This window comes from Mandrillus leucophaeus, unplaced genomic scaffold, assembly GCF_000951045.1.
Source record: "Mandrillus leucophaeus isolate KB7577 unplaced genomic scaffold, Mleu.le_1.0 Scaffold1422, whole genome shotgun sequence".
NCBI lineage: Eukaryota > Metazoa > Chordata > Mammalia > Primates > Cercopithecidae > Mandrillus > Mandrillus leucophaeus.
Genome location: NW_012101391.1, coordinates 29,309 through 40,933, shown reverse-complemented (window position 1 = coordinate 40,933; position 11,625 = coordinate 29,309).

The following is an 11,625-nucleotide window of genomic DNA, read 5'->3' as shown; positions in this document are numbered from 1 at the left end:
TCTCCAGCAAGGCTGCACTGTGGGTGACCCCTGCACACCCTCCAGCCGTCCGTGCTGTGATGTAACACAACATGGTGTGACATGGTGTGATGTCCCTGGTGTGACAGGGTGTAATGTGGTGTGATGTGACAGGACATGGTGTGATGTGCTACGATGTGGTATGACAGAGTGTGACATCCCTGGTGTGATGTGATGTGGTGTGATGTGGTGCAATGTCCCTGGTGTGATGTGATGTGACATGACTGAACATGGTGTGATGTGATGCAGTCGGATGGGGTATGACATCCCTGGTATGATGGGGTATGACATGGTGTGATGTGGTGTGACAGAGTGTGACATCCCTGGTGTGATGTGGTGTGATGTAGTGTGATGGGGTATGGTATGGTGTGATGTGTTGTGACAGAGTATGACATCCCTGGTGTGATGTGGTGTGATGTGGTGTGATGGGGTATGATATGGTGTGATGTGGTGTCACATTGTGTGACATCCCTGGTGTGATGTGGTGTGATGTGGTGTGATGGGGTATGACATGGTGTGATGTGGTAAGGTGTGACATGATGTGATGTGCTGTGACTGGGTGTGACATCCCTGGTGTAATGTGGTGTGATGAAGTGTAACTAGGGGTGATATAGTGTGATGTGGTGTGACATGTGATGTGGTGTGACATGATGTGATGTGATGAGGTGTGATGTGGTGTAACATGTGATGTGATGTGGTGTGACATTCCTGATGTGATGAGGTATGATGTGGTATGATGTGGTGTGACATAATGTGATGCAGTGTGATGTGATGGAGAGTGATGGGGTGCAACACTCCTGGTGTGATGTGGTGTGATGTGGTGTGACAGGGTGTAACATCCCTGGTGTGATGGGGTATGATGTGTTGTGACATGGTGTGACAATGTGATGAGTGTGCCTCCCTGGTGTGATGTGGTGTGATGTGGCGTGACATATATGATGTGGCATAACATCCCTGGTGTGATGGGGTATGATGTAGCTGATGTGGTATAATGTGATGTGTTGTGATGGGGTGTGATGTGGTGCAACATAATTCGATGTGGTATGTTGCAGCGTGACAATGTGCTGTGGTGCGACATCCCTGGTGTGATGTAGTATGATGTAGTTTGACATGGTGTGACATAATGTGATGTGGTGTAATGGGATGTGACATCTCTCGTGTGATGGGGTGTGACGGGGTGTGGTGTGACATGATGTGACGTGAGATGTGCTGTGACAGGGTGTCACATCCTTGGTGTGATGTGATGCAGTGGGACATGGTGTGATGTGGCATGATGGGGTGTGACAGGGTACGACATCCCCAGTGTGATGATTTCCATGGTGTGATGTGGCTTGACATCCCTGGTGTGACACAGTGTGATGTGGTGTGACATGTGACATGGTGTGACATTCCTGGTGTGACTCTTGTGTTGACATTTGTGGTCAGCCCAGGATACAGAGGTCCCTGTGGCCGAGGGAAGGGCAAGAATGGAACCATCTGAGCATGTTGACCTGGAGGAATTGGTGGCCCTTGAATCCACGAAGCCCACCCTGCCAGGTGCCCCTGCCCCACGGGACCCAAGTGGGCTTGCAGAGCAGCAAGCAGGACTCTGGTTAGACTGGAGGAAGGACCTGCCACCACGTGGCCTTGTGAGGGGACACAGAGTGAGGGTGTGACCTCAGCGTCCGCCCAGCACAGGGTGCTGCTGAAGCCCCTTCTGTCCTCTCAGCAGGGGTCCCAGAGCAAGACCCGAGGCAGGCTGAAGAGAGGGGCAGAGAGAGGGAGGATGCTGGGGAGGCAGGGGTGAGGGGAGTGAGAGCCCAGGTTTCAGCTGAGCCCCTGCACAGGGAAGGAGCCTAGCTGAACCCCCGTCTCCCAACACGCTCCCGACCCTGCCCCTGCCCAACCACCTCCCAGAGGGCACCTCGGCCCCACTGCTACCCACACCCAGCAAGGGGTGTGGGGTCCCCACCGAGCCCAGCCAGCGAGGCCCGGCACAGCCACACCTGTGCTTACCACTCCCATGGCCAAGATCCCTGCTAACATGGCAGGGCAGGGCCTCGAGTAGACAGAATGCCCAGTCTGGCATAGCATGCCACGCGTGGGGGCCACGTGACAATGCCTGCCATGCATGGGAGCCACGTGACACAAACGTGTACTCACACAGGCCTCACACAGGCACATGCGTGCTTACAACCCCAGCACCCACCCAGCGCACTCAGGCACGGGCTCCCCGGGCAGGTCACAGCCTCACGCCTTCAGCCGCTCCATGTGCCAGGCCCTTCACCCACGTTCCCGTCCCCAGGGCTGGCTGCTGAGCCACACTGTCTTCTCTGTGGATCCCTCCCAGCCCGCTCAGCACACTGGACATGCTCTCTCCCGTCCTGTGACTGCACCGGCCTCTTCCCCACAGGACCCACATCTGGCTGTCTCCCAGGAAACGCAGACCACCACGGTCAGGGACCACCTTCCTAGCTGTCCACGTGGACCACACCACACCTGACCCCAGGTGGAATCACACTGTGTCCTGCTTCAATATTGAAAAGGGGAAAAGCTGGAGGAGGGGAAAGATAAGGGAGAAAAAATCAGGAGGGGAGGGTCACATTCTTGTGAGGCTTTGATTGGAGGTCACTGAGCACCCACGTTGCATGGAAAAGAGGAGTTGAGGGAGCACTTACCCATTCACTTGTGCTCAGTAAATCTCCACTTGATAAGAAAATAAACAGAAGACGTCAAATATGCGTTTGTCTCAGGGGCAGGAGGGACGATTTCTTGTCTCCTTTTGTCCCACATCATGAAGACCGGGCTGTTAATTTATATTGTCAGGCTGAAGGAGGCCACCTGGGGACACCTGGCCTATCTGCTGCTGCTATCAGTTTAGAAACAAAAGGAAAGGCATGATTTTTGTTCTTTTTTTATTTTTATTTTTTCCATGACCCAGCTTCCAAGCTCAGCTTTTCTTTGTGGCATAATGAGTTTGGAGTTCTGAGATTTTATTTTTCTTTCACAATCGTCAAGGTCAGTGGTGTGACCAAGGTCACACCTTCAGTATTCAGGATGTGATGTCGCATAACATCCCTGCTGTGATGGGTTATGGTCAGGAGGGCTGGTCCACACCCAGAACCCTGCCATCCCTGGATGCTTTTCAAATGCGTACTGCAGTCTCTGACACTTTCACCATTGCAGAAACTGAAATGGACCAAAAGATTACTAGGTGAGTAATCTTATAATTATTGGTGAGGCTGCAGCCCGTGCTCATGGAGACAATGCCAGGCTGGAACATGCATTTCTGACCCCAAAGCTCCTGTTCCTTTCACTCGCCTTACCACCTCTTTGAGTCCAAAGCTTTGTCCTTGCCTGAGTCCTACCCTCAGGGACAGGGGCTCAACACAGCCACCAACACATCACACCCTGAGAAGGTCCCTTGAGTCCAGACAGGTTTGGAGAGCACAGAAGCCCCGGAAGCTCTGTGGAGGGGCTGCACAGTTCTCTATTCAACACATACTCACCAGGTGGCCACCAGCAGAGATGCCACATGGCACGGAGCTCGCCTGGGCCAACAGGACAGGTGTGGGGTTGGGAGGCGTTCCCAGGGCACTGGTTGAAGCAGAGCTATGGGGAAAAGTTTCGGCCAACCTCAGATCTGCTCGTCAACACCTGGTCTCCTGCCCTCCGGGGCCACAGAACACTAAGCTTCCTGGATACTGAGGCTGGGTGGGGCCATGGGGGAGAATAAATCTCAACGAGTTAAAAGGTCATTTTAAAAAAATATTATGATCATGACTCACATAAACATGATGACACATTTCAGAGATGCTCTTTATCTCATTAATTAAGGTGCTACAACCAGTTCAAAGAGGAATTCAAACTACTACACTTATATAATTGATTAAAGCATGGTAAAAGGTGTTCATAAATAGATGCGAAATGGCCCTTTTCCCTGGGAGATGAGGAGGAATCCATTGTCCTTCCAAAGATGAGAATTTGAACTTCTACCAATTCAAAGAGTTTTGCATCGCTATCAATTATCTACAGCTTCGAGCAGTGGTCCCCAATCTTTTTGCCACCAGGAACTAGTTCCATGGAAGACGATTTTTCCACAGACCAGGATCGGGGGATGACTTGGGGACAAAGTTGTTCCATCACACATCATTAGGCATTAGGGTCTCATAAGGAGTGTGCAACGTAGACCGCATGAATCTGCAGTTTGCAATAGTGTTCGCTGCTATAAGAATCTAATGCTGCCACTGATCTGACAGGAGGTGGAGCTCAGGCAGTAATGCTCACTCACCCCTCTCCTCCTGCTATGTGGCCCAGGTCCTAACAGGCCACGAACCGGTTCCAGTGCACGACCCAGGGGTTGGAGACCCCTGGCTTATAGAGTTGTAAAATAGTTCAAAGATAATGAAAGATGCAGAGCTCCATAGAATGAAATAACCTGGAAGAGTGTACAAGATGATGCCTTGCTTTCCATTGAAGGCACCTAGTAGTCTTTTGGTCCATTTCAGTTTTTCTCACTGTTTCCTATAAACATATATAACTAACTGACAGAAACAGATCCATAATATAGAGAAGATCCCTGTAAACCAACCAAAAAATTTCAAATATTCAACAGAGGAATAGGAAAGAGAATTCAACAGATGTTTTACAGAAGATATCCAAATAGCCACTAAACATTTGAAAAGATGTTGAACCACACTAGTCAACAGGGAAATGAAAATGAAAAACCACATGAGAGAAAGTCGTTCTGATTCCAATAATGCTGGAGCAGCTAATATCAGACCAGTCCTTTGGCAGATGGCAATTATAAACACAGGAAAAACTGTAAGCACACACAACACACACACACCAATTGCAGGCACTGGAACATGAGCAAAAGTAGGCAAACACCAGTAAGGATTATTCCTTGAAATATTTGTCTGAAGTCACACCCCAGCGCATGAAACAGGTGCAGCTAGAGTTCAAGCAGGAAACTGCAGCTCTCCTGGTGAGGAGTGGGATGCAGGGCTGCATTTTCAGAGCAGCTGGAAATGAAGAGAAGATGTCCATAAAGGAGAAGGTCACTGAAGGGAAACTCCACAATCTGCAGGTAAACTCCACGGAAACCTCTGGCTGATCCCTTAGGTGTGCATAGGTAAGGAAAACTCCAAAGGGCCCAGCAGAAAGCAACATCTGTAAGGTTGAGAGAACTGAGATTCCAGCTACTGCCAACTGCTGGGCAGACAGACTTTGGAGTTTGAGTCAACTCAAGCTAACTGCTTCCTAACATTGAAAAACACAATCAATGCTCTGCTAAGGAAGAATGAAAAACCCAACGTCAGTACCACATGTTATCAACAACATTGGGTGCACATTCAAAATTACCATGTATGCAAAGAAATACGAAAAGGTGATCCATAGTCAAAAGAAAAAGGGGTCAATGGAGATTAACTCCAAGGTGACCTAGATGCAGACTCAGTTATCAGACAAGGACTTTAAAGAAGTTATGTTAAATATGTTCAAAGACTTAAAGGAAAATATGGTTGTAATGAGTGACTAGATGGGGAATCTCTAAAAGAAACTGAAAATATTTACAAGAACCGAATGAAAATTCTACAACTGAAAGTATGATTCTGAAATGAAAAACATCATTTGGCCAGGCACAGTGGCTCATGCCTGTAATCCTCGCACTTTGGGAGGCCAAAAAGGAAGCATCGCTTGATCCCAGGAGTTCGAGACCAGCCTGGGCAACATGGTGAAACCCCATCTCTATTTTATTGAAAAAGAAAAGAAAGAGAAAAACGTTACTCAAGTTTAATAACAGATTGCAGCAGACATGAGAAGAAACTGAAAACTGAATATTGACATATTCATCTATAGAATATGTCAATTCTTTTTAATCCAATCCAAAGAAGACAGAGAAAAATACTAGAAAATGAAAAGAGACTCATCCTGCTGGACAAGGTGAAGAATTCCAAAACATGTGACACTGGAGTCCAGAGGGGGATGTAATACTTCCATGGGAAAGGTCAACTCTAAGCTGTATGCAAATGTACCTGCATAGGCTGCTGTGGCAGGCTGATGGCATCTCCCTGGCCAAATGTATGCCCACCTGGAACCTCAGAATGTGACTGCATGTAGAAATGGAGTCTTCACAAATTAGGGTAAGGACTTGAGATGACACCATACTAAATTTTGGATGGGTCCCAAGTTTAAAGACTGGTGTCCTCATGAGAGGAGAGGACCCAGACACACATGGAAGTAAGCCATATGATGGCTTGAAATACATGATGGCTATGAAATACATGAGGCTGGGTAACTTATAAAGGAAAGAGGTTGAATCGGCTCACAGTTCTGCAGGCTGTATAGGAAGCCTGGCACCAGCATCTGCTTCTGGCGAGGACCTCAGAAAACTTGCAATCATAACAGAAGAGCAGGTATGTCACATGGCAAGAATGGCAGTAAGAGGCTGAGGGGAGTCCCAGACTCAAACAACTAGATTGTGTGTGAGCTCACTGGGGGAGAACTCCCTCATCACCAAGGGGATGATGCGAAATCATACATGAGGGATCTGCCCTCATGATCTAATCGCCTCCTACCAGGCCCCACCTCCAACACTGGGAATCATATTTCAACATGAGATTTTGAGGGGACAAACATATAAATCATATCCTTCCACCCTTGGCCCCCCAAATCTCATGTCCCTCTCACTTTGCAAAATACAATCATGCCTTCAGTCCCCCAAAGCTTTACCTCCTTCCAGAATTACCCCAAAATTCCCAAGATCCACGTCTCATCTGAAGATGACTCCCTTTCACCTATCAGCCTATGAAATCAAAGACAAATTATTGACTCCAAAAATACAATGAGAGTGCAGACATTGGGGTAAACATGCCCATTCCAAAAGGGAGAAGTTGGCAAAAAGAAAGGATCTATATGCCCCATACAGGTCAGACATCTGGCAGGGCAGTCATTAAATCTTAAAGCTCCAAGGTAATCTCTTTTGACTTCAAGGCCCATACCCAGGGCACACTGGGTGTAGCAGGTGGGCTCCCAAGACTTTGCACACCTCTACCCCTGTGGCTTTGGAGGATGTAGCCCCTGTGACTTCTCTCACAGGACAAAGTTGAGTGCCTGTGGCTTTTCCAGATTCAGGGTGCAAGCTGCCAGTGGATCTACCATCCTGGTGTCTGGAGGACAGTGGCCACTTTCCCACAGCTCTACTATGCAGTGCCCTGGTCAGGACATTATATGAGTGTTCAACCCCACATTCCAACCAAAAAAATCTTGTCTTGCAAGTTTCCAGGAAATTGCCAAGAAAATTCTTAGAAAACAGGGTTAGAGAAAAGATGGAGAAACCCCCATGACTCACTGGTTTCTGAAGAGGTGCTTAGGCATTTAAGTGAGACCGATGAAACTCCACACTGTACCCTTCAGAAGGTCAGACACTCACAAGATCGTCAACCATGGCTCCCTCGCTGGGAGGCAGACACAGAGCTGGAGGCGGCGGCCACAGTTTAAACTAGGTGGACAAAAAGGCATCAGCACTGGGACTTGTAAGAGGCCCTGGGAAGGAGCAGGCGGCAGTGGAGGCTGCACAGCCTTGGGAAAATAAATTTACTTGGAAGAGACCAGGGACTTGCATTTGGGCCAAAACCGAGGACAAGAGGTCAGCTGGTCCCAGGGAACTCTGGAGCCCAGCACCCCACCATGGGTGCAGGGGCCTGACAACCCCACAGAGGGCTGTGGGCACCGGGCAACAGCCTGCGGGGGGTCTGAAGGCTGCTGCCCAGCCACACATGTCCTGGTCCTGAACAAAGGGTCCAAGAGGCAGCTGCAAACCCGCCCTCCTCAGAGCAGCCTCTTAGCCTCAGCTGGTGTTGGCCCCTGGTCACCACACATGCCCTGACAGTGGGGCCTGGCCTCAGAAAGGGGCCCCTCCATTTGTATTTTCTGTCTGATCCTTGACACAGTGCGGACACCAAAGACCAAACCCTAATCTTGATTCACATACTCTGCAAAGAAATGATGAACATTAGTTCTTCCAGAGGTCAGTTTTAGAACATGTTTATTCTAATTCTGCCTTATCTCTGTGCACCAAGAAAAATATCTGCAGTAAATGTCTGTAGTAAATATCTGTAGTAAAATGGGAAGGTCCCTTCATTTTGTCTGTGTATTAAAGAAAACGTTTAAAATATACCACGTTTTAAAACTTGGTTTTGTGTGTTTTGGATGCTTATAACATTTTCCATAATAGATCATTTGGATGATGAAGTCAGTCTTCTGACAGAAAACAGATCAATGGCTTCCTGGTGATCAGGGGCTGGTGGAATTTTTGGAGAGATTCTTCATCTTCTTACAACTGTTCATCTGCTTTACAATGGTGGTTGCATGACTCTGCATTTGTTGAAACTCACATGTAACAGGATGGATTATACTGAATATAAACTACACTTGAATAAATATGACTTTCAAAACAAAATAATTGAGGGGTGGTTCACTGCCCTGGCTCAAAGCCCCCTGGCCACGCTGCCTGTCCAGCCCACCCCATCCCTGCCAATGCTTGACTCCAGCGTCCCGACAGCCTCCTGACCCCCAGGGCTGCTCTGCACCCTGAGGAGTGCGGCCATCCGGGAGCGGCTGGATGGAGATGCGGAACCCGAGACTCAACTCGTGCCACACCATGTCCTCCCGCCGCCACCAGCCACACGCAAACGCCGAAGCAGCACTGTCCTCACACACGCTGCCCCCACCCACCCTGGCAGGGCCATTCCAGGCCTGAGGTAGGAAAGCAGATGCTCCCCCTTCCCCCAGACACAAGTATACCTTCACACACACCCCAGCACACACACACACTCACATGCACACACCGACACACACACAGGTGTGTACAGCTGAGACACAGCCCGTCCCCATGCAGTCTAGCCCCTGTCACTGAGGGAATGGGGCAGCACCGTGGGACCACGGGAGGGGCAGCTGGACACAGAGCCAGGCCCTGGTAAAGGCCCAGGCCACTGGGGGAGACTGCCAGCATGGCTGGGCATGAAGGCCAGAAGAGGGCAGGAGGGGCTGGGGCACTGTGCCAGTTGGGCTTAGGTGGGAACACGCCGGGCAGGAGAGGAACAGCCCGGTCCCTCACACAGGAAGGGGTGGGGGCAAGGGCAATTTCTGGAGGCCAGGGCAGGGCCACCACCCCAAGGAAAAGCAGAGCAGGGTGAGTACAGACATGGGGCTCGGAGCTGAGCAGGCCTGGTGGGCCCCAGGAGGGAGACACAGAGGACCTGGGGATCTCAAGGTTGGCAGAGGCCAGAGATGGAGCCCCAGCTGGGACTGGACCTGGGCTTATGGGAGCAGCAGGTGACCTGTTCTCCTTCCTGTGGGCCCACCCTGCCCAGAACCTGCAGCCCAGCACAGCTTGGGGCATTGGATAGAACTGGGAGAGAGCAGGACGGGCACTGAGGCCCCTGCCCCAAATGCCCACAGCCTGGGGAAAATGAGCAGGTGGATGGGGGAGCAGGTGGATCCCCAGACACACCCACACAGTGCACACAGACTCACCGGGGCCGGAGGGGACAGGAGACTCTCCACCACTGCATGGTTTCTCTCCTCATCTCATCCTGGGTTTCTACCACACTTGATGCAGGTGATATTCAGCCGAGATTGTGGACGAAGAGTTGGTGCTGGAAGGGGTTAGCCATCTGGGAGGTGTTGCTATGGGATGCAGGGATTTTGCATGTGAGAAGGATGTGATCATGGGGGAACGGAGGGCAAACTCTCACGGGTTAAAATGTGCTCCCCTATGAATTCGTGTGTTGAAGTCCTAACCCCCAGGACCTCAGAATGTGACCTTGTTTGGAAACAGAGTCTTTGCAGGTGCAATCAAGTTCAGATGAGGTCACCCTGGAGTAGGGCGAGCCTCTGATCTGATATCACTGCTGTCCTCATCAACAGGGGGAATCTGGGCACAGACAGTACGTGGGGAGAACGCTCTGTGAAGATGGCGCTGCTTCCACAAGCCAGGAGCGGCAGAGACGGCCGGCAACGCCCAGCAGCCAGGAGAGAGCCTGGGACAGAGACTCCCATGACACACAGGAGTCAGCCTCACCGAGGCCTCCATCCCAGATGCCCGGCCTCCAGAAGCAGGACGGAATAAACTTCTGTTGTTTCAGCCACGCAGTCTGGGGTGCCGTGTTGCCAGGGCCACAGCTAACAGATACGGGTGTTGCCCTGAGCCACCAGCCCCACAGGCTGCGCGAGAACTCCCTGCCCTAGCCCAGCACAGTCTCCCCAGCCCCCTGGGTGTGCCATGGGCAGTGTGGGGCCCCTCACTCCGTCCTCCCCCAGTCTGGGAGGTTGAGCCCATAATGAGTTCCATGGGGTGAAACCAGAGCCGGAGGCTGGGAGCCAACTGGGAGCGCACAGCCAGAGGATGGATTTCCCCAGGGACCCACACGTGCACCTCCACCTGCCTCCTAGACATTCTCTCTGAGGGCACGGCTGGTGCCAGCTCAGGGATCCAGCAGGGTCACAAGGGTGAGCCGGGTCCTTGTGGAGAGCACACTTAGTTGGGGGGACATGATTTCCCCTAGCAAGTGTCCATTCTAGATGCTTCCTGTTCCATTCCAGATGCTTCCTGTTCCATGCTGGATGCTTCCTGTTCCATGCTGGATGCTTCCTGTTTCATTCTGGACACTTCCTGTGCTACACCTCCTCAGGCTTTTGGTCTTCCCACTCCCTCTGGCTTCAACCCGTCCCCTCCTACCTCCCACCTCCACATCAGTCCTTGCCCAGCTCCTCCCTCTCTCCAGAGATTCCACCTGGCAAGGTCCCTGCTGAACTCAGTCCAGGCTCCCCCAGCACAGATGGGACCCTTGCACCTGCCCTTGGCCCTCCCCACTTTGCATGATACCAGCACCCGCAGGCCCCAGGGAGACCCCATTTCTCACTCTACTGCTGGCCCAGTGGCCCTGGAGTCCCACTGCAACTTGGGTGTGCCCCTGGCCTCTCAGGAAGCTGAATGCCCTGCCCCTAGCCAGGCCATCCCCTCTGCTCAGTCCCAGGGCCCTGCCCTGACCCCGTCCCGTCACCTGCACCACAGGCTCTGGCCGACTCTGCCCAGGCCCTGAACAGGCCCCTCTGACTCCCCTCTGCTGGTACACTGCCCTGCACCACCTCAGCTTCAGTGTGTTCATCCAGCTGTCCCATGTCCCCTCGGTCCCTAGGAGCAGAGCTGGTGGCCCTGGTTCCTGGCAGTCCATCTTGTTCCTTCTGGAGCGCCAGCCTCAGGGGCCTTCCTGCCCAGGGTCCAGTCGAACCAGCCCTGGGACCCTCCTGGTCTCAAGCACACGTTTCCCCTGCAGCCCGACCCGCCCCTGCCTGTGAGCTCAGCCCTGAGCCCTGGAGCACCTTCCCTTCTCCGTCCCAGCTCGCCCTTGCCAGCTGCTCAGCGGGATGGGCTGACACTCCCCTCCCTGCACCATGAGTGAGGGCCACCTGGAGAGACGCCCAGGCAAAAGCAGCCACCAGGGCCCAGTGGGGGCCAGAAGGCTCAGGTGACAGGCCCAGGTATTGAGAGGCTGAGACCATGGGCGGAATGGGCATGATCCTTGCCAGTCTCAGTCCAGCCCCAGGGACTCAGGGACAGAGAAA